Genomic DNA, 26,712 nt, shown 5'->3' with positions numbered 1-26,712 from the left:
GTTTTCCAACTATGCTCTAATTATAATTTACTCAAACCTGAGGGTGGGTCCTGATCCTAAATGAGGAAGGACTCAGAAGTTAAAAGATTAGTCAACGCTATGTTTTGCATCAGTTAGAAACACAGAGATATTCTGAAAATGATATCACAAACTGCTCGACTCAATAGTAGGTAATTTATTTTCAAATACAAGGAGGGATTCTGCCCACAACTATTATTTGAAGTGTTCATTTGCAAACAACAGAAGCTTAGCCTTTATGATGAATGCACTTCAGTTCAAAGTCATCTAGGGAAAATATGGGGGTTTTGATTGCCAAAACACAGGGAAGACTGAGAACAGCCCAGCTGAGCTGGAATTAGTCATGTTTTAATAAAGTCCAAAGCTACAGTACTGTTGTATTAACCAACATGTGCCAGTACATTTCCCTTAGAATGTGCTTTCACCCCAAAGCCATGTTCAATTATAGCAGCATTTCATCTTAGTTTTGTCTACCACTGTCTAAGAACAAACATGTGTGTTTCCCATTCAAATACCCCCCCCCCTTGGAACTGTTGGCTTTCATGTATTCTCATCCTCTCTCACAATGCTGAATTTGCACAACTGCATCTACAGGGTAACTTTAATCCATTTTGATCCTGCAGGAGTCCTGAGACAGAACAACAAAACATCCAGATTTAGTTTCTGCCAGCTATAACTTTACGAACAAATGAAATCAACAAGGTCCTTAAGGAAAGCAGGGCAGATGCATGTAGCAAAAATGGACTGGGATAGCAAAATGCTCCCGTTGTTAATGAAAAGGGGAATTAGACATGGTGAGGGACATCACAAGACTTTAGGCTAATCAAACAAAAGCTTGTACCTCTTTAATGAGAAAGAGGATTTTGCAGAGGAAAACAGTTATTGGTTGTAAGTGAATCACAGCTATTGAAATCCAAAGCAGCAGTTGAGGCGGAGTTCTTCTTTTGTAGTGAATATATTAGCAACAGACTGAACTATCTTTCTTGCCACACCACAGAGGAGCCTGATAGCCCTCCACATGTTCAAAGAATATGTGAGGTAGGTTGCATGAGCTAACCACTTGCCACTACTAATACAACCATGACCACCACCATTTTGCATGTTTTGGACTCTATGTGCCTAGCAGTAGAACAACAGCCCTTTCCCAAGGATAGTTAGTCATGGGCAGGGTATAAATAATATATGATGATGATGATGATGATGATCTTATTGACATCCTTTGGTTGATCTTATTGACATCCAACACCCTATTAGAATGTGGTTCTTTTTTGTTTTTTTATTGGGTTATTGTTTTTAGTTTGATTTTATATGTTGTAGTCTTGTTTGTGAACCACCCTGAGACCTCCAGGTATAGGGTGGTGTATAAATTGAATAAATGATGATGATGACTGGGCCAGGATCCCAACCCTTGCATAAAGGAGTGGGTTCATCAGTGCTGAAGGAAATTGTTCTCCTTGGACTGCACTGTTTCATCTCCTGAATAGGACAGTCTGACTCTAAGCAATGCCAGGAGGGAACCTTCCACTGGTGCCAATGGAAATTTCACTTCTGAGGATGACAGCAGCAATGGGATGATTTTTGATGGTACCATGGCGAGAGGAGGAAAGGGCTAACCTTGCCACAATATCACAGTCCCAGTGGAAAATCACTCCACCTTCAATCAATTCTTTTAAAAAAAACCACAGCAGCAATTGCCTTTCACAGACAAACAGAAAGTATTTTTTAACTGTCATATTTTTCAGTAATAACTGCTCCCTTTCCCTCTCTGACCTGAGTCATGGCATTGGGAAGCATACTAAGGATGGTCAGGGCTTTTTTTCCCCAGCTGGAACTCGCCAGAACTCAGTTTACACTTTTCTCAATTTTGCAGGGCAATTCACCAGCCAGGTAATGGGTATACAAAATGCATATACCAGGGATTGTGTGCATGAAAATGCATATAGCAGTGAAAATACACACACATTGTATTTGGCAAAATTCTTTTGCAAAGATGTGTATATTTGGCAACACTGCATTTTAAAATGTACACTAAAATGCTGATGGATTTTCATAGGGGTGGAGGAAAATCACACACTGGTGTGGAAATGGGGAGAACTCAACTTAGGGCTGGAAAAATGAGAAATGGAATGAAACCAAAATTGACAGATTTGCCCATCCCTCACTGAGTTACAGTTGCTTTCTCCCAGCCCTGGTGTACCTAGTGCCATCTCCCATCTGCTATGCTTCCTCTCCTCCATCTATCTATTTCCTTTTCTTTGCCATCCCTGCCTCCCAGGCCTTTATCTCAGTTGGTTTACCTACTGCTTCTGCAGTAGCAACATCTCTGGTTTCTCTGGCAACCCAGCAGGCAGGCTGAAACTCCACACAGTCAGCATCCTCCCCACCTGCCATGACTTATTTTAGCTTCTCAAGCAAATGTGCCCTCTTCACCCCCAGTCCAGTCCAGGTCTCAACTGCTTCGCAGACTGAGATAGCAGGATGCTTATTCTGCTTACTTACACAAACGGTAAGTAAGTCATATTTGAAGGGGTCCTAGATAAAAAGTCCTCTTTTTTTGAGGAGTCTTTCACTCTTATTCAGAAGGTAGAAGAAAGGAGGTAGTGCTAAACATAATAGCCTGGAATGTCATCAGGGAATAAATACGAAGATGACATTCGAGCAAAATAGTAAGTTGGTCCATTTCCTCTCCCCCACAATTAATGTTTCCAAAGCAAAAGCCGGAATGGGGTTGGGGTGATGGCCCATTTCTTGGGAGAAGTAAATGTAGTGATGTGGTGGATGGAGTTGACTAACCAATTATCTAGCAGAATGACCCCCCAACCTGGAAAATGTCTGCTCCATGCAAACTGCCTATGCAGACAAACCATGATGTTAAGCCAATGTTTATTCATGTGAAACAAAACAAACCACAAACTCTGGTTCGGCGGCAATGCTGAGCCAGGGATCCTGATTTCTGGCTTTCACTTCTGCTAGGGGAAGAATGAAGTGGGAGCAACGGTTCACTATGTGAAGTGGGCCAGGATGTCTTCAGGCCTTTTACTTATTTTCTATCCCTGTTAAAGTAGAATTTTTCTTTTCTGTCCCACAATGTTCTTTGCTTCTTCCTGATTGTGTGGACGCTGCTCCTCCACTACGGAGACTATGCCTTATCCCTCACCATTCCTTGTGGCTCGGTCTTCAAAAACTTGCTTCTTTGTTCTTTTGAGCTTCAAAAAACTTGCTTCCTTTTTGTTCTTCGGTCCACTGCAATCCTGAACTAGGGCGCAGCCGGCCTATATAGCTGGGTAGTGGATCGGAGTGAAGACTGCTGCACTCTGGTCCATCACCGAAGCACCACCCCCTCTGGCCACCTAACTGGCTAATTTAAATCTTGAGGATAGTGGGCCATCTCACCCTCTCTTGCAGAGGGGGGCAGGGAAAATTCCTCATCAGTCAGGCTCCAATGGTGAGGACTTTTCTCCATGGAGCCGGGGGCCTGCTATGATGGGCCACAAACGTTGCCCACCTGGAGACTGGGTAACCAGTCGTTTTCTATCCCCATCAAATACAAATGATTCTGTATTCTAGACAGGATTTTGAAAAAAAAGAGTCTCTCCTACCACCCAGAATCTCTCTCAGTGCCCCCCCCCCCGCCAGCATATTTTAAAAATACAAAGCGGGTCAGATAAAAATCTGAAGTCAAGCCAGTTCCCACCATTTGTGAGGAGAATCAAATCCTGTTCATTGGTGGACTTAATGGAAGCAAAGGAAGATCAATTTACTGCAGCACAGAGGCACTACTATCCCTGAACCCTGGGTAACTTCCCTAGGACAAAAACTTTTGCCATGCCTTACACACCTCTTTGGGATGTAATTGGAGTCAAATGGTGCACAATTGCTGTGAAAGGAGTGTACTATTCAGTCAATGAGCTTTGTAACTGATCCAACTTTGTTCAATGGGCTTTTAAAAAAAAAAAGAAAAGAAAAACCACACACACCTCCATTCAAAATATTGCCATTTCTACCTTTGTAAAGTATCCCTGGTATTCTATGGCAAGGAAGCACACGTGAAGCAGCATGTGTTCTGAAAGGATACACTCAGTAAAACAGTTACACAATAGTTAGGGTCAAAGAGGCTCTCGCAGCCTGAGTGATTTTGCGGATCACAGAGAGCTCTTTGCATCAGCAATGCCCCCTGTTCAGGGATCACTGTGTGTCATATACTGTTTTGCATTGATTCACTGAACTCCCAGACCTATCAGCTCATCTTCTTTCGATGAGACACAGCTAATTTCAAGTACAGCTGCACTGAAAGTCCTTAGGAAACTCTTTCAGTATGCAAAGGAGGCTTTTGGGGGGAAGTTATACATTTTCTCCAAAGACTGCCAAATGCTTATCTTGTGTATGCCTGTTGGCTGTTGCTTGCACCAGTCACTTCTTCCTATCACTGGGGATCTCCTTCCTCACAACACAATCACAGTCAATTGGGGATCATACTCTGAATGTAAAGATTTCAGATGGCCATGTAGCCAATCAGGCTTGGCATCATGACGACATAATGGAAAATGTCATAGTGGAGGATATAGAAAGCCAATACATAGTGAGAACGTGGCTTTCTAGCTGGGTTGGGGGAGCACATCTGGTCCTGAATACATTTTGTGGAAGAAAGGGATCAGCTGCCCACACTATCATAAGGAACAGACAGTGCAGGTACTTCCCTACCCAAAACTTCTTTCTTGTCCCATTGTTCTCCAGATTCTTCTCATTTGTCCACCCAAGCTGTCAAAAGGGATCCCCTTTCATCGCCTCTGAACAGGGCTGCAAATCAAGGGGTCAAAGTTAGCTAAGCCAGAATTTTACACTTTCCCAGTTTGAAGAAGGGGTTCTCTTATAATTCTGCTCACTTTCGCTGCAGTTTCCTAGGCTAGGGTTTCTGAAAACCAGCATTTTGTGTGCTCTACAACAGAAAATTAGAATCCCAATATTATTTCCAGCATAATGCTAAGGTAAACCTTCTGTTGATGCAATGATTTCCTGCCCTGCAGGATAGAACATTCTTCCTACCTCCCCATCTGTGCTCTTTAAACTTGCTGAGGATTTCCTCCCCAACCCTATGGAACAGGTCTGTGGATAGTGTAGCGGCACTAATCCTTGCAAAAAATCCTTGCACTAGCACTAACCTTGTAAAAAGTTCACTGAATACAGTAGTAGTCCACTGATGTCTTTTACATTTATAAAATAATGGTGCTTATTCAGAATGTCCTCAGGGCACAACTAATAAATTTTGGGGGATCCAGAGTATGCCATTTTGCTTAAGAATTGGATTAAGTTCCTGGCTAGATCGGATCAAAATCTACATTGTTTAGCATTCTTCTCAGCAATCACAGAAAGTAGCAAGCATTCAGTGGTCTATCCAAAATCACAGTAGTCATGCAAAAATGCTAGGGCTGTGCACAGCCCTCCAATCCTATATCAGTGCAGATCCAGTGTTTCAGAGTGGCTCTGATCTAATCTGAGCTGATCCAACCCAGATCTGTGCTCTGAGCAGATTCAGGGGCCTTCCACAGTGTTTAATTAGGGTTCAAAACCTTAATTAAAGATGTAGTCCAGGGAGGGGGGAGAGGAGGCACACAGAGACTGTTGTGTACATCTCCTTCTTCCCCCTCCCAACCTCATGTTTAATTGGATTTTAAACCCTAATTAACATGCAGTTAGGAGAAAGGGAGGAGATGTCTGTGCATCTCCCCCATCTTCTCTGCTATATCATCCCCCCTTCCACTTTTGACACCCACAGATTGCTTTGGGTGGACCCTATCCAACCTGGGGTAATCCAGGATTGCCACAATCCTATCTGACTAAATCCCAGGTCAACCCAAATCATCTAGATTCAGTTCAGGATCTGGTCAGGTTTGGTACACAGCTCTAACTAGCAGTAGCTTGAAGCCAGTTTCTCTCTCTTTGTTTATTCAGTGTCTTTACCACCAGAAGTTGACCAGTGCTCACAAGTAAAAAGCTCAGGAATGTCCCATTTTTTGATTGATTTCATCCATGTAGAAGTATCCACATTTTACTGAAAACAAAAATTTTGCCTTCTCGGCGATTTCTTTTTATTTAAATAGATGATGATGATAATAACAGATTAGGCAGTTTATATAATAGTATATCATTTATTTTATAGTGAGTCTCTGCTCATTATTTTTCACATTTCCTTGTCAGAGTACAACAGTAATTATGGAAAAACAATGCAAATGAATACCATTCCCATCAAGTGAACAGCTCCCCCTTGACATTTTTTAAATGTCATGAAAATGTTGCTACAGTCAGTTACACTTGGATGTTAATTCACAGAGAAAAACTATAACTAGGGATGCAATGGCCCCATCAGCTTTGAGTAAATAAAGACATAATTGAAATGGCACACATGCAGGGAGTTCCTCCGCTACAGAGGGGGGTTAGCAGAAGACTACATAATAAAGTCAATTGATACATCTTCTATTGGTCTTGCCACTGGCTGTCATGACCCCATACCTGTCAACCTTGCAGACTGTGGTGAAGGACCGAAGAGGAGGATGTTCACACTACTTCCATGGGGGAATAACCACCAGTACCTTATTCAGTGCCTTTCCAGCTAAAGGACACAGCTTTTCCACCATCCAGACTTGGAGGATGATTCTTCTTCAAAAATCTCTGCCTCCCCAGCATCACAGAAATCAAAGGCTACCAAATAAGGCAAGTGCCTTAAGCAGCCAGCCAGATGGAGCATACCATATTTTAGGCTTGGTCAGCCTCCATAAGGCTTCCATTGGCTCTAGCTCCCTGCAGAGAGAACATCTGCTATATCTGCCTTAGCATGACCCCTTGGAGCTGTCCTAGGTCCTGTCCATATGTTTTCCTCTTGACTAGACTCCCATGTGAGACAGGTTCACTATTTTGGTGTGTGTGTGCACATGCACCACAGAAACATTCACAAGTTTCGTTTATTGCAGTGATGGGATCTGTAGCTCTCCAAATGTTGCTGGCCTAAAATTCCCATCTGTTCATAACTCTGGGATCTGAAGAGGGGGTATCTGAGGATGAGGGTTGGGGATTCAGAGTGGGAAAGAGAATTGCCCTCAGGGCCAGCACCAGATGTACATAATCAACCAGAAGTACACATGCAAAAGAATTTCATTATGCCACTACTGCTCTGGTCTGAAGTTGTCACGTTGCCCTCCTCTAACTCAGAAGCCATAGTGGACCCATAGTTGACCCCACTCTGTTGGAGTCAGTGACTGCCAAACAAGCTGGAGTCCTTAAGTAAAGATGAACCTCTTGCCAAAGACAGAGCCAGCAACTTAGACACAAAGCCATCCTTTATGAAAAAAATAAAAATAATAAAAATAATTGCAATTATTTTTACCACTACTTAGTTACTCATTTTTATTTCAGCTCACTTAGCATAGATACAAGCAGCATTATATTTTGAAGGCAATTAATACAACATACCTATATTTTTGCACTTCTTCCAGTTCACATGGGCTTGATGTGATTACTGGCCACAAGACTTCCATAAAGTGCTCTAATATCTGCCTCCTTCATTAAGTCTGAATTTGCAGCATCAACTTTCATTATTAATAAGCTCAGAACATGTTAAACCAAGTCATCTTTGGCAGGTGTTTCAATAGCATAAAAATGGAAAACTATCACTAAACAGGCAGCTGATAACAAACTCTGAATTAATTTCTAACCGATGTATTCTATAAAAGTGTATTCATCTATGAACCAACAACATAGTGAAGGGGATGGGGATAAAAAATTAATTTGTATTTCATAATTTCCCCAATACCATCTTGCTGGCCTGACCTTAACAAGAAACCCACAGAGGATCGTAGGGCAAGGCAGCCCACTAGCTTCAGCACCATGGAAAGCTCCGGGAGAACAACTTGCTCCAAAAAGAAAGTCTAAAGGTGAAATAAAGCCTTTTATACATCTGCGGCCATTTCATCCTTGAGCAGCGGAAGACCTTGAAGGGGCAAATCTCTGCCTTGGATGTTAGCACTCCTCCTCCTGTCTTGACAATTCCCTGCAGTCTTATTGCCTAGGCTGATGGGCTGAAATGGGGATTTCATCCCTGGTGCAAAGGGGTCTGTTCCTTGAGTAGTGTAGGCTCTTCGGACCACAGAGGTCCTAGTTCAAGTACCCAGTTATTTAAAAATGCTCTCTCCCTGTCATTTCCCACATCAATTTCAATGCTCCTCTAATTCCACTTAAGGATCTCCAGTTTACGTTCTGACTATGTAAATTTCTTCCTCACTCTCTGCTTCCCAACAATAATTTCTTTTCCTCTATCTCCTTCAGTTTAATCTGCCATTCCCATTCCCATTTCCTTCACCATTTCTTCTCCAGTCTTCTAGCATTCCACTTCTCATTTCTACATAGCCTCCCCTTCTCTGTCTACTTTCCTCTCTGCCTGTCAACCCATTATCAAAGTCAACTTCCTCTTAAACCTTTTATTGACCCACTCACTTTAGATTTACTTTCTCTGCAATTTGTTAGCACTTAATCCTTGCACATCCAATTTGTGTAATACTTCCATCTGGCCACATTGCCTCTTCCCATCTTTGTTGTCCCTGCCTTAGATTGTAACCCTTCTGGAAAGAACCTTGTTATTTGGGTAACCTATAAATTGTGCACTAAAACGTACTAAATGCAAGATGGGAATTTTAAAAAAAGAAATTACCTTAGAGTGTGGGATAAAACAAATTAATAGTAGTGTAGAAATCAATGCTCAAGTTGCTACAAGAACTTACTCTTTTTTGCTATGATAAGTGACTGAATACAGAGCTATATGTTACCTTACACAGAAAGGACACAGACCAAAAGACGCTGATATTTGAGGAAAAGACACCTGTGCAAAAATTAATTTCTCCTCTCTGTGATTACCTTCTCCCATATCTTCTGAGCCTCCTTGAGGCTTAGGATATACATTTTATAATTGATTAAAATTCCGAAATCACAACCCACCCATGTCCTTTTATCTATGCCTTCACCCCACCCCACAGGCCTTCCAACATAAATCCCCCACCCCATTCAATTCAATTCCTACATTTTTGTCATTATTTATCCATATGCCTAAATTCGAAATCCCATGCTTTTCTGACTCCATGGCTACTGAATTCCCTTTCAACCAACCTAATGATCTAACCCCCAGTAATATGTACCCCAAAATGGTCAAATCGTTTATGTGCTGCCCTTCGGTAGGAACCAAGCAGCCAATGATAAGCCAAACCCTGGAAGTGGAGAATTCTGTTATGAGAGGCCTTATTTCCTTTTACCTATGGAAACAAGAGGCACAGCAGCAAGCTTGATGCACCTGTACTGATGGAAGGAATCTGGTGGCATTGCTTGCAGGAGTCTAATAAATGCAAAACTGGTGTTTATCCTCTAGTTCTTGAATGCCTCATTTAAAAATAACATTATTGATCTGGCATTTTGCTGTTTAAATGGGCCCTTAAGACTTCTATTCTTGTGTCATCCAGAATTGATTTTTAAAATCTATAATTTAAAAAATCAGAGTTTTAAGCATTCCTGTATCATTAATGTGCCACGAACTGCTCATTTTTGCTGTAAGAAATCTATGCATTGATTTTAAAAAATGTCACTTGGAGTTGCACTTCCCACCACAAGAGAAATTTTTTTTGCATGACTTACATACCGATATCAAGCACATTCACATAGAAGTGGCTCTAAATGTTCCCATTGTGGACAGTTCCCTTTGTGGACAGCTCGCAAGGCTCAGGCTCAGCCTGAGTTCGGGCTTCAATTCCCCATAGCCATTCAGACAAGCTTTGCCTGAGCTCTGTCCAGCATACAATATTCACTGTAGTGGTGGTGATTGGCTTGGCCACAGGAGAATGTGTTCAGATGACCTCTGCCCTCAAAGGGAAGACTCCTTTTAGCATAACTTCTGCCTGTGAAGTGTGTGGTCTGCTGTGCACTTAACCTAAACCCATGACAAGATCCTGTGATTGTGTACCAAAGCTTTTTTCATGGATCTACATTGTGAATAGTTAGTACACCACCCCAACGCAAGTCAGATACTTTGTTAAACTGCTGTGAGGTTTATTGTACACTTGCTCAACAACTACTGGCATATGCGGAAACAAGATAATTTCTCTCTCTTCTGCAGGTGTTGGGGAACGTCACCATAATATCTTGCTTAGAAATGAATAAGGCCTATTATGCAATAAGCCATCTGTATGTCAGTGAATAACTGATGACAATAGCTGCAGAAAACCTTCAGATGTATAGTCCTCATAAATATGTTCTGTAAGCCTGTAGCAGTTGTGTATCTACATGTCTGAGCCATCAGATTGCGAGTCAGCTTGCACAAGTAGATATATGTCCCTAGCCTTTATATTGGAAGGTGCTTTAAGAAGTTATAGCCTAGCTACAAACTACATTCTTGACCTTTTTAAGGGACAGCTGCATGGTGCTTCTACTCTTCAGCAGTATCAGCTGCCTTTTGTAATTCTCATTAGTAAGGAAATTGCACATCTTCCTCCCTTTTGTTTTATTGGCTTCTGTAATCTGAAGACTTCCTTAGTCCTTCCATGATATATAGTAATAGATTGTCTGAGTGGGAGGCATACAAGGCCCTACAGCACTATGGTTCTGTGAAATGAACCACACTACAGATATATTTTAAGCAGCAAACAGGTACCGTGAAACACCTCCTCAGAACATCTACAGGCTAGTTTATATATATATTTTTATAAGATATTTATTAAAGTTTCCAATTTTATACAAACAAAAAAGAAAAAACAAACATAAAAATATGAAAAACATATAAATTTCACAGCCTATTTTCTTATAGCTTATTTCCCCGACAGGCTAGTTTATAAATGCACATACACCACTTGATTACTCAATACAGTAATTCATCAAGGAATGTGTGTGAACTGATTCTGCTTGAAATTATCATGGTTCAGCTCATGTAGGATGATATGGAAATTCCATCTCTGGTGTTTGATCTGTGATGGGGAATTCCATCCTTATGAATAAACAACTAATAAATATGTATGTGTCGAAGCAGCTCCATGAAAGCTTCTGCTAATTACTAGGAATATTAAAGGACCAGCTCACACATGGCTTTGCAGGAGCTGAAAAGCTGTTATCTGGTGGGATAGCACAACATGGACCCCTTTCCTTCCTGATTTCCAGAAAAGCAGCATAATAGTCCATACGTGGCACTGCTGGGCCATAAAGATGCTGGAGCAGAGAACCAGGGAAGCAGTCCTGAAGGAAGCTCTTGCAATGGATTAGTGACAGGTTCTAGCGCTAGCGCCAGATGGTGGAGAGATCCCCCTTCATGCTGTGGAAGGAACTTTACACTGGCTTAAAGTGCACAATTTCATAGTGTTTGGGTCATCAGTCTTTGCAAGAAAAGCTACTAGAGTTTGGCTGGCATAAGCATCTACCCTCAGGCTCAGTGGCATGTCTTGTGTAGAAATATGAGTTTCCTCCTCCAATAGGCAATTGATCTAGAGCCTTTCAAGAAAATGTGGTTTTCCCTCAGGGATTGAGCAGTCATGACTGTATGATGTGGACAATATTGCCCTAAGCCCTAAGCAGACATTTTGACTGGGTACATTGATTTTACTTGAAGTGGGGGATCTGGAGTCAGACCCCGCCACAAACTGCCATGCAGATTGTGACTGTGTGTGTGTGTAATATAGGCTTTCTTCCACATACCAGAGCAGCAACACTGGCAATCGGATTGTGTCCTTTGCTGTACCTGAGGACAGCAGACTAGCTTACAAAATGCAAAGCAAGCCATTATGGTACATACAGCTCTGTCCTCCAAAACCACACAGTTGTTTCCTCTCATAGATTCCCATCACCTGTGCCAGCCACCTCACTTGGCCTAATGGTAGGGTTGGGCTTACACCTGCCATTTCAGACTCCTCTCCTGTTTTCAGCTTCCCTGCCTTTTCATTAACCAGTGCTGGAATGTGCATCTCTCACAGTGCAATTCCCCCCTGCCCTTCTGTGTATATCACTCGATGTGCCTGCTAGCATACAGAATGGAGAATACAAAAGGGCATAGCTGACCCCCCCCCCATGGCAATGTCTTGGTGGTTGGAATAAGACCAGGCGGAACTTAGAAACAGCGCTAGCAAAAAGAATGGGGGGGGGGGACAGATGAAGTTATAGCAATGGGAGGAAAAAAATAAAATAAATTCAAGGACACGATGACAACTGCTGTGAGGAGCCTCTGACTGTTACAGAGGTATTAGAACGTTGCCATGGTTACAACTTTCCCCCCACAAAGGGATAAGCAGACTTTTAATAGAGGGATTTATTGATGGTTGTGCTGTATCAAGAGTGTCCAGCAGAAACTGGCAGAATGGGGGAAACTGTGATAAGCAATTAGAGTGTTCTAAGCAGGCAATGAATAAACTTCTTCAGTCCCCTGGGGAAACACGAGAGTGATTATTGGAAAATGTAGCATAGTTTCAAGGAAATCAGAGGCAGCTGGTACCCAGTGGGTCACTGCCATTTGTCTCCAGAAATAATGCAGGGTTACCTCAACTACTAAATACAGTGGTACCGCGGGTTAAGAACTTAATTCATTCTGGAGGTCCATTCTTAACTTGAAACTGTTCTTAGCCTGAGGTACCACTTTAGCTAATGAGGCCTCCTGCTGCCACTGCCGCGCAATTTCTGTTCTCATCCTGAAGCAAAGTTCTTAACCCGAGGTACTACTTTTGGGTTAGCGGAGTCTGTAACCTGAAGCGTCTGTAACCTGAAGCGTCTGTAACCCGAGGTACCACTGTACTGTGCTGTGCAACAGTTTCATATCTTCTTTTTCTCTGTGTCTGCAAACACAGGCCATTTTATCACAAATCCCCCCCCAAATTCCTTACTTTGCTGCCGAATATTATTTTGCTCTAAAAGTAATAGTCTGTAGTCTATCTTGAGAATCACACACTACTCTTTTTCCAGGTTAGCATATAAAGACCAGTTTACATAAACTCTCCTCAGTTGCTAGCTCACCGCCCCTGTCCATTTTGGGAAGGCAACTCTTTGCAGTGGGGAGCCTTGTATATATGGAGGGGATCCCTATGTTTTGGAACCTGAGAAAACCAGAGCTCCAAACACACAGAAGAAGTCACCACAGTTCCGTGTCTTTATGCCTGAAAGGGGCTGTAGACCCAGCAGAATCAAACGATTAGCTGGCCTGTACCACTCCAGGTAGGGGGCCTGCATATTTGAATGGTTTTGCATTAAAAACCACCCTGAACATACCAAAATGGCATGTCAGGGAGGTCTAAGGCTGATACTTTCTCCCTGGCTTGCTAAATTTCTATGCGCAGGAAGTTTTTCACTCAGAGCAACACAGCATATAGAGCTGCATTGAACTAAGCTGTTGCGTGCACAGAAAGAGGTCTGCTCTGCTCATGCAATAGGACCAGAGGTGGATTTAAGGAAGCATGACCGGTTCACCCACACTGGGTGCCAAGTCGAGAGGGTGCTGCAACAATGACTTAGAATGGGAGGCCAGGCAGGTGGCACTGAATTTTGTCTTCTCAAGGGGCACTGCTGAAATCTGAAAGTTCAAAGTCCATCATTGACAGGACTGACCCCCCCCCCCCGCATTTTGTGTAAGCAAACCCAGACATGTAGAATGTGGACATGTGTTTTAAAATGATTTTTATTTGCTTACTGGTTTGTTTGTTTTTAATCCTTTCAAATTGTGTAGTTGTTTTTTACTCTTTTTACTGATATTTTTATTGTGTTGCTTTTATAAACTGCTTTGAGCTTACACTCCAGCAGTATATAAATCTTGTGAAATAAATAAAAGTGCAATTGTTGTTATGGTGGATATGTTTGAGGAAAATGGTGGTTAGGAACCCTATTAGTGATAACTGCTTCCTGCCCTAAAGTCTTGAATAGCTGCAGGGCTGAATGGGGGGAGGGTAGTAACCTGCCAAATATCTGCTTGTCATTTGTCTTTTAGACTGAGGAGCACCAACCAAAAATGTGGCAATACTAGCTGTCATGCGTTGATGGGGAAAACACTACATGTCAAAGGCTTACAAGCTAAGCCTCCAATAAAGGGAGGATAGAAGCAGAAAAAAGTTCCACTGAACACAGTGGGGTATATAGCTACCACTTTCGTTAGCCTATGTATATATGTGCGTAGATAGATAGATATCTGTTCCCAAGCTAGATGAGAATTGTTACCATGGTTTCGGTTTTACACTACGGAAAACGGGGATGGGGAGAGATAGGGATTTATGTAAGCAAGCGAACCACAAATGCAGCACTGTCGATTTAGAGCGGACATTTACCCACTTGAACAACTTCGCCGGTATGAAAATGGTATACCGGTGGTACATGACCCCAGTCAAGTTGGCTAAAATATACCATCTTTCTGATAATAAGTGTTGGAAATGTAAGGAGGCAGAAGGGACATTCTTTCACCTCTGGTGGACCTGCCCGAAAGTAAAGGCCTTTTGGGAAATGATACATAATGAGCTGAAAAAGGTATTCAGATATACCTTTTCTAAGAAACCAGAGGCCTTTCTTCTGGGCATGGTGGACCGGAAGGTGCCAAAGAAGGATAGAACCTTGTTTATGTATGCAACCACTGCAGCTAGGATTCTTATCGCAAAGTTCTGGAAGACACCAGATTTACCCACACTGGAGGACTGGCAGACGCAGCTGATGGACTACATGGAGTTGGCAGAAATGACTGGCAGAATTCGAGATCTGAGCGAAGAAACAATGGAGGAGGACTGGAAAAAATTTAAGGACTATTTGCAAAAACATTATAAGTTGTTTGAATGTTAAGATTGCGCACGATTAAGATACGTTATGCTTCTGCAATTTATTTTATTTTAAGTAAATGATAAAGTAAGTATTGATGGGGAAAAAAAATGAGACAAATTAGAAACAAAAACATTATGTTTATTAAGAGTGTCAAGACTAAATTACAAATTTTTGAAATTGGTAACATAATGAATACAAAGGTATAATAAGTTGGGAAATAAGATAATAAATTGCTGAATTGGTTAGAAGGATGAACGCAATGCTGAGAGGATGTGAGGAGGTCCAAAAAGATGTCGAAAAATTTTTATAATGATTTTCTCTTTTTTCTTTGTTTTTCTTTATATATATAGAAAATGTTTCTTGTATATTGCTGTTTAAACAAATGTGTTCACCTATGGAAAGAAACGCAATAAAAAATTTTTATAAAAAAAAAAGAACAACTTCGCCAGGGAATACTTTCTTTATTAGGAAATGAAACTGGGGGGGGGGGGGGAGAGACAACGAATCAAAAGCAAGCTGAAATTCTTCTTCACCTCTGAGCTAGACCACTTGTTCCATAGAAATGTCAAAGCTGGGATTCTGTGCCCACGTTCTTTCATTTATGTGTTATATAAACAGACAACCAGTTTACTTTGGTGGGGGGGGGGGGTGCCGCAAAATGCACCCCAGAGCAGTTTTCAACTATCGGCAATACAAATCCATGAAATCTAGCAATCAAATCATTAACACTTATAAAATATTCGTTTCCATATAAGGTGCACACACTGACAAACCGTCACACACACTTTGGGCTGCTACTATGGGCTTGCACAATTTGCTTGCCAACCCTACCTAACCTTTTGCCAACTTGCCCACAACTGACCCACCCCACTCCTTTGACACTGTATCCACCCCTTTGCCTATTCCATGTGGCAGTAGTGGACTTTGGACTCCCAAATTTCAGTGGTGCCCTGTGCAATGCTAAAATCCTTCTATAACAGGTGTAGCTAATGTGGTACTCTCCAAATGTTACTGGACTCAACTCCCACCATCCCTGACCATTAGCCATGCTTACTGGTGTTGATGGGAGCTGGGGTCCCACAACACCAGGAAGGCACCACATTGGTTACCTATATTCTACAGCAACAATCTCATAGAATACTTTGGCTACAGACTGTAAAATATAGCTTATTCTAGAAGTAAGACCAGAAGACCAGAGATAGATTCAGGGCCAAGTGTTCCTCATGAGTAGATCAAGGAGTGGGGCCACACCCCTGCGTTAGGACGTACCACTAGCTCTGCCTCCTGGACATCAGCACAGATGTCTGCTTGGAGGAAACTTACATGTGAGCAGGAAGATCTGTCATATCAGGACTCTAGGAGTAGATCCACAGGTTGGTGCCTACACCATTCAAGGTCTGTGATCCACAGAACCTTTCCAACAATGGCTCGATCTACTTCTCTCTCACACTATGTATACCGGTATATATCTCCATGCAACTATGAATATCCATTCCCCTGGATAATACAGATGCTATCTTATAATTGTCAATCTAACAATATATAACTAATATAATTGAGTGTGTTGCAGGGTCCATGTCACAGCATTTTGTTTATGTCACAAATACCTTAATTTTCCATCTTTCCTTTCTTTCTTGCAACCCCCTTCAGTAGTTTGTTTCTTGTGTATGATAAACAGTTATGTATCAATTTTATGCCAATGCACCCACAGTTTATAGCAGCAGCTTAGAATTCAATAGTGCCATACAACAAGGGAAAGGAACAAGGATGGGAGAAAAAAATAAGCATACCTTGCTTCCATGGCTGCTACATGAGACAGTTCTGGGTTGGAAGGAGAGAAATGTGATCTGGTCCCAGCTGATCTAATGAAGGAGGCCTCACTATACGACCACTTCCACTTTTGCAGTCAGGTGGAATTGTTGCTGATGGTGATTGGTTCCAACAGAGCCAATGGAGGAGGCCGTTTGGCCAACTAGTCTCACCTGTCCCTCTTTTGTATCCAGGTGAAATGGCCACTGAGGGAGATAGTTATCACTTTCTCTCCTTTTACCAATGGCTTTGGATAGTTGTAATATAACATACCAGTTACTTGCAGGGCTTTTTTCAGCCAGAACTCACTGGAACTCAGTTCTGGCATCTCTCAGATGGGTACCATTGCCATTATAAGAGAACAATGGTGTTCATGGTGAGTTCTGGCACCTCTTTTTCTAGAAAAATAGCACTGGTTAATTTTATGGTGGGACAAAGCTGCCCTCCTGACACTAGCATCACTCCTGCTTATCTGGACAAGGCTTGGGCAGGGTGATGGGGTAAGGCTGAGCAGTTTCTCCAGTTGGATTGGCACCCCCAGTACAGTGCTCCTCTTTCTGCAACAGCATGGCTCTGGCTTCCTCCACAGCCTATCTAGGTAAACAGCAACACCTATGTCAGAAGGGCGTCTTCATCCCATGTATACCATGATTGTGTCATACAGTTTGGTAAAACAAAGAATGCAACTTTACATTGCTCTATATATGTGAAGGCAAAACACGCTGTTTAAGAATCACATGCCTGAAGGAAGTAAACCCCATGGTGCTTAAAGAAGCCTTGTTAAGCTTGTTTAGGACTGCAGCCTTAGGAAGTTTATAAACTATACTGTAAAATGGTGAGCTTTCAATTAATCCATGCAAATGCATATAAGGTAATTTACACCCTGGTCCTATGCATTTTTATTTTCGTCCCCCTGGCATTGGAACCGTTTTTCAGTAGCAGAGCCCATGCTTTGCACATGGAAACATTCACATTCAATTCACCAGATCTCTACTCAACATGATCTCAGGTACTGGATTTGGAGAGATCCCTATCTGAATCCTTGAAAACCAGCTATATATATCTGCACATAGGAAAAAAGTATCTTTGTAAACTCTACCTTTTAGCTATGGCCTGAAAACTCCTTCTGTATGAGAAGCAAGAAATAGTAGCTTAAGTGATGTGTGGATCCTCCTAGACAAATTTGGCAGCGTTAAACACACCACATACCAGTCCTATGTAACTCGACTCAGAAGTACATCCCTTTGACTGAGTAGGACTTACACACAGGAAAGTGACTCCCAGGACTACAGCCTTAAGCTGCTGTAGTGATAGTTGGTTTCAGGAGGACTAACATGTTACCTCCTGCATTGCTTATTTCAGGGCTTGTTGCACTCATTTTTAATATGTATACATCTTAAAGCTTAACCCACCATCCACAGTGGATAGGAATAAAACTCTGGCTATGCAGTATGCAAGGCTGGTTTCCCATATATATATTAAGAAAGGTGCCCAGAATGGAGAAGCCACTCAAGTTTTTCCTCCCAGGTACGTGTCCTTGTTTCAGATGGTGTGTTAAAAGGGCCTGAACCCAGAGTGCAGACCGCTGTCATGCAAATGTGCCCTTCAACACAGTGGCTGTAATTATTTATTGAGGACCCAATGGCATTTTAATTTATGAGACAACATACTATTGAGAACTCATTACATTAATAGCCGAATTGCATCTGGATTCATTAGGCTCAAAAGTCTAGAGCAGCCAACAATAGCCCCGGAGGGCACTGGATAAAATTCTAACTTGCTGCACTGTTAATTGCTCTTGATGGACAACAGGAGGAAAACAGGAAGCAAAAGAATAAGAACTTTCTACAGTTCACATCTACAGATACGTCTTTTTTAAAACAGGGAAAGAGTTTTCATTTTATCAACCTAATCACTATGCCATCTTTTACTATCCCTCAGGAAAACTGAAGGACATTGTTTCATGTTTTACACCAGCTGGTCACATGATTGGATAAAACATCAATGTCCTGGAGGAGCACAGCTATACTGATAAACAGAACTGTTTAGTAGCACTATGGCTGTGCTGGATAGGACTGGTGGGAGTTGTAGTCCAAAACATCTGGAAGGGGTGGGGGGTGGGGTGGGGGAGGCTGGGTTAGTACCATGCCACAACTTTAAGCTTCATTGTTGGAAGAGAGTCCCCAACACAGCTGTTATTCCCTTCTTCTCATAAAAAGAATTTAGACACACGGCTGGAAGATTAGCTTTTAGTTCTCTCCTTTTTGTTGCTCATCTAACTGTAACAAATACCCATTTCAGTGCAGCAAATGAAACCAAGTTATAACAGAAGCAACAGGAACAATAAACCAAGCTGACGTATGCAACCTATTCTGTATCTGATATGGCTGAAAAGAAGTCTCTCTGCTAATCAACAGAAACAGAATATAGTGTGTGTGTGTGTGTGTGTGTGTGTGTGTGTGTGTGTGTGTGTGTGTGTGTTTCTCTTGTTGGACAATCCTACCCTGGCTGTAGCCACAGGGGGGAAACAAACCTGTTACAACTTAGCAGTTAGCACAGGAGAAAAAGCATGCTTGGGGAGGGAGTGTGTGATCTCCCCTTTTCAGCTTCATGCAGCCTCATATATATATATATCAAATCACTCCTTGAATGAGAACAAGGTTTTGGTTTAACAAATAAAAAGGTGCCAGTACCTTGAAATGACAGCATTCCAGCTGCTGAGAAACGTTGCAGTCAGACAGCTCACTCGATGCTAGCTGGCATGAAACAAGTTAATGTGCCACCTGCTTGTATACAGTGGTGGTGATGCCCCTTCTCGTCTATCTGATCCACCTGGTAGCCTCTGCCAGTAGTCTAGGCACTTGCAGCAACATGTATGTTCTATTCATGCGCAGTCAGTTCCATGCTGTACTATTTGTCCAGAGGCATCAGATCTTTAGAGCTTCCTCAAATGTGATTGGCTGCCCCCCGAGCTCATTGTACTTCTCTGGCCTTAACCTTCAGTGTGTTCAACATGCTTCCCGAGGGATATCTGTCTGTCTGTGTCAGAGAGAATTAGCAGCTAAGGGAACGTTGGCAGGTTAGGAGGAGATGGTTAAAAATACTGTTTCCTCCCACCCCCACCCCCCACTCTCCGAAAAAGACTTCAGCAGACAAGACTAATATTTAATTTTCCAAGGCTGTGGGGAAACGGAACGGCGACAAACCAACAGTATTGATAACTTCACAATAGAAAGCTTTGTATTTGCATTCTGGAAAATAACTCGACTGAACAGGATTAGGCACAGTGCTGAAGTGATCCGTTTTAAGGAGAGTTAGTATAATCACCCTTAAATGAAAAACAGAGAACAGACTATATTAAGAAGGCTATTTTAAAAACGCTAGAGGAAACTGTTAAATAAGGGGAGCTAATCCATTTCAGCAGGTGTTGTACAGAGCATTGCTTAAGCAAAAATAGCCTTGCCTATTACTGTATTGGTTTGAGGCATTGTTGTTGTAGCTTTTAAATGAACAAGCCATCATGAAAGCAAATGCATTTTTTTAGTTTATTTACTAAAAAATGGGAAGCTTTATAAAAATAGAAACAATCAGAAAAATAACATGAAAAAAATGCTATCTGCCAACTAGTTAAGAAAACTTTACTGGATCAATCCACTTCCTTCTAACAGATATATTAATTGTAGTTTAAATAAAATATGAATGTTTTATCTGAGAAATAAATACTATTAAACCTCAGGATATGACTTTTGAATCTATTTATTTATTTGATAGGATTTATATACTGTTTAATCAGCAAAATCCTGTAAGTGGTTTATATAAAATTTGAAATGTGGGAGGGTATAGCAATTAACAAACCCAAGCTGCCACACATTGTTAGAAAGGCCATATTTCATATTTACCTTCTTGTTTCCTGTTGCAAGAATCAAAGTGACTTAAAAGATCTACATCTTTGTCTTTTTGCTGCTTTCTTGGGGGGGGGGTGAGGTTGAGAGGATCCCTCAAAAGACTTGATACACTGCATGTTGGTGGCAGAACATCTCACTATCACGCAACACTAGGAAGATGCAGTCGGAGTTACCATCCAACATTTGAAAGAAAAGCCCTGGAACCTAGCTGTTACAGGACAACTAAAAACCATCTACAGTAACGACCTTAAGAAATCACAAAGCCACAGACTCCTTTCAGAACACTTGGCAAGACTTCGTTTATTTCGATAATGATGATGTAGATGTACAAGGGCCAGACTGGACTGCCCCCTTTTTGGAATCTATAAGCTTTCTGTCTGCCCATTTGTAACCTAACAAATGAAAGCATACTTTTGGTCCCTGGAAATACAGAGCAATAAGACCTTTATTCTTTGCTGTTCATTACCTAAAATACGCAGTCGTACCCTACAACACACCCACTTGCCTATCTACTTCTTTGTTTCGATAAGCTGAAGGTTGCACTGAATTTTATCTTATTTACATCCCGTTGAGTTTGTTGTTCATGATATTGAATTACATAATAAAACTATTGAAAACCAAAAAGACAAAAATCCAAGCAACTTGAATTAATATAAATAAGTGTGCCTTGTTCCTCTTACTGCTCAAAATACAACCCAACCCCCCTTTTTTTGTTTTCAATGTCTCTTACAAGCCTAAGACCTTTCTGAGCTTAGCCCTTCTGTTGACATTTTCTATACAAGCTCTGGCTATATATTTGTCCTTGCTGGTCTGCTCCTCCTTCCATTTTCTTTAAGCATCCCTTTTAAATCTGAGCTCAGCAGAGAAGTCTTTATTCATCCAACTGAGTTTTTTTAGATAGGGTGCTTGGGAGTCACCAGTTGCCACCACACATCTCCTCTTTGGAGCAACTGCATGGTTCCTTCTATTCAGAGTCCTCTGAGTTCTCCTTGGTGCAGTCTACAGTAACTGTTATTGATCCAGTGGTGAAAACATTGTCTATTGGAAGGCCCTGCAATCAGCCACAGAGAATCTGGTTATTTTGCTCCTGTGTGGGGTGCTTTTCCCTGTGCTGTCCTCTTGTGTTTCCTTCCTTTTCCTTCAAGATTGCCCATGTCCTTCTAAAAACACTTCCTGTGCTATATCTAGAAATTCTGCATCTCTGCTGATAGATAGGTATATGTTAAGCCCTTGTATATTCTCTTCCAGCTGGGATGTCAGCTTGTACTTGCTGCAGGTTTACTTCTATATGTCCCCAGGCAGAAAAACAAACATAGCACTGATGTTGCAGGTCACCAGTCTCTCAGTAGACCTGTTGGTTGCTTGCTTGTACAGTAGCTGTTTCTGCCAACTTCCTGGATCCCTGGCAATACTTCCCCAATAAAATTGCATGTAAAACTCTCTGTTTGCTACCCATCTTCACTTGCTCTGTATCTAATGAAATCTCAACATTTTAAATATGCACATGCTGCAGCTGATTGGATCAACCAGAGGCCCACATCAAGCCCCTAGTTTGTCCAGAAAATTTAATAAACAGTACCTCACATTTTACAAATGAAGATGACTTAAGAGGTAAGAAAATGGCTTTAAAGTTTAAAAACAGTGGGGGAATGATAATACTGGCAGCTACATGTCTCTTTAAATTTTCCTTCTTATTCATGCTAGATGAGCTTCAAGAAAAAAGGAAAGATTTCAACATATGTTAGCAAACACGCATTCCCCTTCCTAGATGACTTCATCAACCTAACATGTGTTTACTTCCAAATTATCTTAGCTGGCATAATTTTAATCATTAAACATCTGTTTCTTAATTCCCAACAGTAGTGCCTTTTTATTAAAATGTTACAAAAGAGCTTGCCCATTCCTTTAGTAAGAAGCTTTTAGAACAGCCGGAGCTTACCTAGGTACCACATTCACTGGAAAGCAAATTCAGGCATTGGCTAAAGGTAATGTTATCTGGCAGGCCTTGAGACTTACCAGTAAATGTCAGCAATGTATGTCACATGGCTTGAATGGTAAATAATATATTCCAGTATCCCATGAGATAAGTCCAAATTTATTGAAAAGTAATTAGGCAAAGCAAAAGTGTAAGATGTTAGAATGTCCCCAAAAGTCAGCATTTCATTTATTTTGTCACTAGCTTTCTGAAATGTTAATACATACATATGTGAACACACAAAAGTGCTTGACATAAGTTTAAAATAGACTAAAATTTCACTAAGCGTGCAATTTTATGCACAGCAACTTGAGAGCAAGCCCCACTAAAAAGAGTGGTATTTGAGTAAATACACATTGAATCGATTGTTATGTTACTGCAACCTCAAATGCTTTCAATGCAGCGAGAGAACTGCACTGAATATGCCCTATTTCCAATTTGATTAAGATTGCTATCTTCTGGTTGTTGGTCAGGGGCAAGACTTTCTATTAGTGTATCTGAGCTACAGAAAAAATATTAACTGTTTCTTGCCACGGCAGTGTCTGGTTCTATAAACTCCTTTCACTGATTGTTAGTATATTTTTGCAGTGTTCTGTGTTTTGGTTCTTATTTGACTTGTGCTCTAAGTTCTGATATCTCATCTGGAAAATACTACGGTGTTAAACCTTTGATAGTAATAGATAATAGCTTATGTTGCACAATAAACACATTGAAGCTATCCTGGCCACCCTGAGTGCGTTGATTTGCTTTACTAGTACATAAAGCTTCTGAATACCAGTTGAAGAAAAACATCTAGGACAGGCCTGCGCTGTGATTTCTCCCAAGCCAAATGTAGCTTGCCATATATGGTGGCCTACCAGTACCTGCATAAATCTCCTATTTTTGTTGTCTGTTTGGAACTATGAAGACAGAGAACTTAACCACTCACCACAGCACAATATGTGACTGTTGGGCTATAGTTGACTTAATAGATCACAAATTATGCAGGTATGTCCAAGACAGATCACACCCGACTAACCTATTTTTTATGTCATCATCTGAGAGACGAATTCTTTTCTGGACAAGTGCAAATGAGCTGATCTGTTTGGACGAGATTTGTGCAACTTCAGACTCATCAAGCAAAGCACAGGCCACCTCCCTGGTGGCTGACCGTTCCCCATTTTTGCAGTCCTAACAAGGCAGGCTGTAAAAAGTCAAAATTTATTGAACACCTAGTGGGACACAATATATGGTTGATAGGCTGTGGTTGATAAGATGGATCACAATTTACATGTGCCTGAATCGGTTCTTGCCAGGATATTTGTTGCAGCATCACACAAGGTAATGATTTGTGGTACTGCATTAAAAAGTCATTACTGACATTAGTATATTGTATAGTATAGTATTGTTTAGTAATTCATACATATAGTATAGTATTATAATGTTTATAGGGAAGTGGCATGCTATATAGTATAGAGGAAGATTTGAATGGGTCAGATGCTATTGTAGGAGAATGGTTGAATTGCATTGCATCCAAAGAAATGTAGAAATCCAGGATGCAGAGGGACAGTGAGAGAAGGTCAGTGGAGGACTATGAAGTTGGAGGCAGTGTGATTTGAGTCTGGGTGATAGAAAATGACTGGAGGTAAGGAAAGGAAACGACATGGATCTTAGCAGCTGCACATCTAGCCCTTTCCAATCTGCTCACATAGTTAGAACTGGCCACCTTGTTTCCTAAATGAAGAGGAACTGAGTTGTGATCTTTGCAGTCAGATTGAAACACCAGCCAACACTAATATGTAAAATATGTAATTGCAGATCTGCTAGCTTAGCCGTGGCAGACAGACAGTAGCAACAAAACAGATTGCCTGCCTGATAAAGTCCATATGTTTGAAATACACCATACATTTGGCTTTTGCTCCTTTAGGAAAGCCTTGGGGAAATGTTAGGCCAGTAATCTAAAGCTTCACAGGGCAAGTCAGCTCTTTCTGGGTGCACAAATTCTACTCTACCTGACTTCTGCTGCCTCCAGAGTTAAAGGTGGAATGTTTGATCATCTTGTGAAATGTTACAGAGAAGCAAGATATGGGAGTTTCCTTAGAAACTAGGCTTAAATTCAGTACTGTGGTACTGTGGAGGAGTAAGTTCAGAGTACTGTACTTAGAAATCTTCCAGGTTTGTCAGAACTTCAATCCTTTTATACAGTTAGCTGATAAAACTTTAAAATGCACACCCACAAGAGGCCTACACCCAGAGATGCAGCTGGTAAAATGATGATTGTTAGAAATCTAGCCTCTTCCAACTGTAGCCAGAACTAGCAGTCTTTGCTCCCATACATGGTTGGGGACTGCAGCCACTTTGCAGTGCCTTACAGAGCATAGAATTTGTGCATTTTTTCCAAGATGCAATGATCTAGAGTGCTGATGCTTTTATGAAAGAATTCAACACGTCCACAGATACCTCTCAACAGCTACTATGAGCCATGAGAGCTATGCTTCTTGTCAGGGAAGAGTTAGAAGTTTCTAGTTTCTCTGGGGGGGGGGAAGCATTCCCCAAGGGGGGAGGAGAACAGTGAATCTAATAGAAGAGAGCAACAGGAACAACAGGGAGGGACAGGATGTTCCCAGGAAAGGCAAGGGTTAAGTTCTAGCTCAGATTCGAAGGAGGGGAGATACAAGCCAGCTCTAGTGAGGAGGTTAGAAAAAAGAGCGGGAAAGTGAAAGGAAGGGCGCGTTCGACATTTTGAGAGTGGCTGGTCACAGAGAAGCAGAAGTTATCTGAAATAAGTGACTCTGAGGAATAATAGTTAATTTATTATTATTATTATTATTATTATTATTATTATTATTATTATTATTGTTATTAGTACACTCATCCCCCACCACCACTTTCTGAACACGGCCCAGGAGGAAGGAGCGAAACCACTGTATGACAGTGCCCCCAGCTCCCAGCCCCTCTAGATGGTCCAGAAGGTTGTTATGGTTGATTGTATCAAAGGCCGTTGAGAGATCCAGCTGAACTAGGAAACAACTCTCACCTTTGTCCCTAGCTCGCCGGAGATCATCAACCAGCGCGACCAAGGCAGTTTCAGTCCCATGATGAGGCCTGAATCCCGATTGGAAGGGATCCAAATGGTCCGCATCCTCCAGGCGTGCCTGGAGTTGTTCAGCAACCACACGCTCAATCACCTTGCCCAAGAATGGAAGATTTGAGACTGGGCGATAGTTGGCCATACTGGCCGGGTCTAAAGATGGTTTTTTAAGAAGCGGTTTAATGACCGCCTCTTTCAGCGGATCTGGGAATGTTCCCTCACAGAGGGAAGTATTCACCACCCCACAGAGCCCACCACCCAGCCCTTCCCGGCTCGCTTTTATTAGCCAGGATGGGCAAGGATCAAGGAGACAGGTGGTTGGTTTCACGCGTCCAAGCAGCCTGTCCACATCCTTGTTTAAGTTAAGAACCGTTTATAAGATTGTTTTGTTAATACGCAATAAAAAGTTATAAAAGAACAAGAAGCATTTGTGTGGTGATCTGAAGAGGACAACGACCAGTCCTAACAGCTTCTTATGAACATCTCTATCCCACCCTTCAAGATTTGAGATAAAATATAAATTTCAATTGTTGTGTCCACAAGCTAAAAGCAGTAGTTCTAAAACAGGAAGCATAGACCACAAACCAAACAGGTGCCATTTAAGTGAGAGTGTCGGGGGGAGGGGGAGAAAAGGATATTCACCTCATGCCAAAGATAGGCATCAGGCAAGCCTCTTTGGAGAGAGCATTCCAAAGTTGGGGAACTACCGCTGAAAAGACCCTCTCTCCAATAGCCACCTGACACACCTCCAATGGCAAAGGGACTAGGAAGAGGAAAATTAATGTATGGTCACTCACATGGCTATCATGGTTACAAGCTGTGAAAGAGATTTAAAGGTCAAAACTAGCTCTTTGAACTGACCCTGGAAATAAACCAGGAGACAGTGCAGCTGTCAAAGTACTGGTATGATATGGTCAGAGTTAATGACAGTCCCAATTAGTAATCTGCTTTAAACTAAATGGAGTGCCTGAGACATCTTCCAAGGCAGCCCCATATAAAGCACATTACATGAGTCTAGTGAAGTCTCCATGTTTAGAGTAAACCTCTAAGTCAGTGTTTCCCAACCGGTGTTCCGCGGCACACTAGTGTGCCGCCAGACGTTGCCTGGTGTGCCGTGGGAGGGAGGCGGGCGAGTCGGG

The 26,712-nt window shown here is 41.7% G+C and overlaps 1 protein-coding gene across 1 annotated transcript in view; it reads left to right on the top strand.

Annotated features, from left to right (window-relative positions):
• The first annotated feature begins 950 nt into the window (after positions 1-950).
• The window catches only part of TLR3 (toll like receptor 3), a 77,834-nt gene continuing 52,072 nt past the window's right edge, over positions 951-26,712 (top strand). Inside the window, exon 1 of the mRNA XM_081208790.1 lies at positions 951-1,056. The gene's annotated coding sequence lies outside the window, so the exon portion shown is untranslated. The remainder of the gene's footprint in view (positions 1,057-26,712) is intronic.

Source organism: Podarcis bocagei (assembly GCF_964188305.1).
Source record: "Podarcis bocagei genome assembly, chromosome: 9".
In the NCBI taxonomy this organism is placed as follows: Eukaryota; Metazoa; Chordata; class Lepidosauria; order Squamata; family Lacertidae; genus Podarcis; species Podarcis bocagei.
This window is presented reverse-complemented; position numbering and strand designations above follow the sequence as displayed.